Consider the following 1,439-nt stretch of genomic DNA (forward strand, 5'->3'; position numbering starts at 1 on the left):
AGATATATATATATATTATATATATATATTTGTACAGATTGATACGTAGATATACACAGTTATGTGTTTATATGTTAAGCTTTCGTTCATGTTCCTAAGCATTAACACCCTCACCATTTCTTCCACAAGCATCCACTAGTCTGGTATGTGTTTATATAGAAGCAGAACTGTGATGACAGTCATAGATTATAAAGCCCAAATGAGGTGTAATTGAACAACAATGCACTACTATCGGAAATGAGTGCAGTGTTTTCAATAATGTTCTGAACTGAGTTTCTCATTTCAGCAGGTTAAGGCTAAGTGTGCACATAGATATTATACCAATGTGAAGTGCACTATGAATATATGTCCAGGATGAATTGTGCACCATTCCTGCAGGGAACTGTGCCTACATGTTGTACATCCTTAGCATTACAGCAATTAAAAAAAAAATGTTCTTTGTGCTGATGGTGCAGATTGCCTTTGTGCAGTATGAAAACTTACCTGGTTGGGGGAATACCATGATCAAGAAGGTGATTTCCCCAGGGTGAGGTTCTTCCATTGCAGGCTTTGGTTGGGTTGACCCTTGTGATTTCTCCAAATACGGGAAACTCAACTGCATAATTTATAGTAGTGGGGGATCGCATTCATGCAGTTCCGTGAATTTTTTAGGACAGGGCAGTGGTGCAGCAGTTTGCTTGTTAAATCATAGCAAGCAGTTTTCTGGTTCGATTCTCGGCTGGGGTGCCTTCTGTGCAGAGACTGCATGCCCTTGCATTCGTGTGGCTTTCCTGCGGGTGTTCCGGTTTCCTCCCATATTACAAAGACATGCATCTGGAGCATTTCTCCCCGGACCTCCACTATTTGGTAAATTGGCTAGTTCCAAGTCAGAATTTCCCAGAAAACAAGTGTTAAATAAAAATAAATAAATAAATAATACATAAAACCATGACACCCTGAGTGTTCTTCCTAATGAGGGTGCATACTGCCTTACTGAAGTGCACCATCTACATAGCAGTATGAAAACCTTTGACAGCCTGACAGCTTGACTGACCTTTCAAATGACACTGTGTACTTTTAGCATACAGGTATAATACTATCTTTCAGAAGCACAATGTGTGCTAAAGAAGAAGCAGAGAAGCTACAACAGTGGAGACTAACCTTTCTGTGTAGCATAGAGACACAAGATTTTAAAGAGCATCATTCTGTAGATCTTGCTGTCAGTGCTTGCATTCTCTGTGAGTCAGCAAACCATATCCAGCTATTACTTCCAAATATCACTTGACATCAGGCAGTTGTGCTTTGTATATTCAGTACCTCCACCTCAGTTATTGCCTGCTATACTTTTTCAGTCCATGACACCAACATCTATTACTGTGTATTATACACATTAGTCAGTCAACTGCCATTTCCACATGCCTTCTGACTCATTGAAATTCATGACCTATTATGTGTCCTTT

The 1,439-nt window shown here is 39.7% G+C and overlaps 1 non-coding gene across 1 annotated transcript; it reads left to right on the forward strand.

The window, feature by feature from the left end:
• The first annotated feature begins 475 nt into the window (after positions 1–475).
• LOC122816831 lies at positions 476–641 on the forward strand. The gene has a single exon (XR_006367103.1). It is a non-coding gene; the product is annotated as a U1 spliceosomal RNA (small nuclear RNA).
• Positions 642–1,439: the final 798 nt, after the last annotated feature.

The sequence above is a fragment of the Protopterus annectens genome, chromosome 1.part1 (genome assembly GCF_019279795.1).
Source record: "Protopterus annectens isolate FY-2018-M chromosome 1.part1, PAN1.0, whole genome shotgun sequence".
Lineage (NCBI taxonomy): Eukaryota > Metazoa > Chordata > Ceratodontiformes > Protopteridae > Protopterus > Protopterus annectens.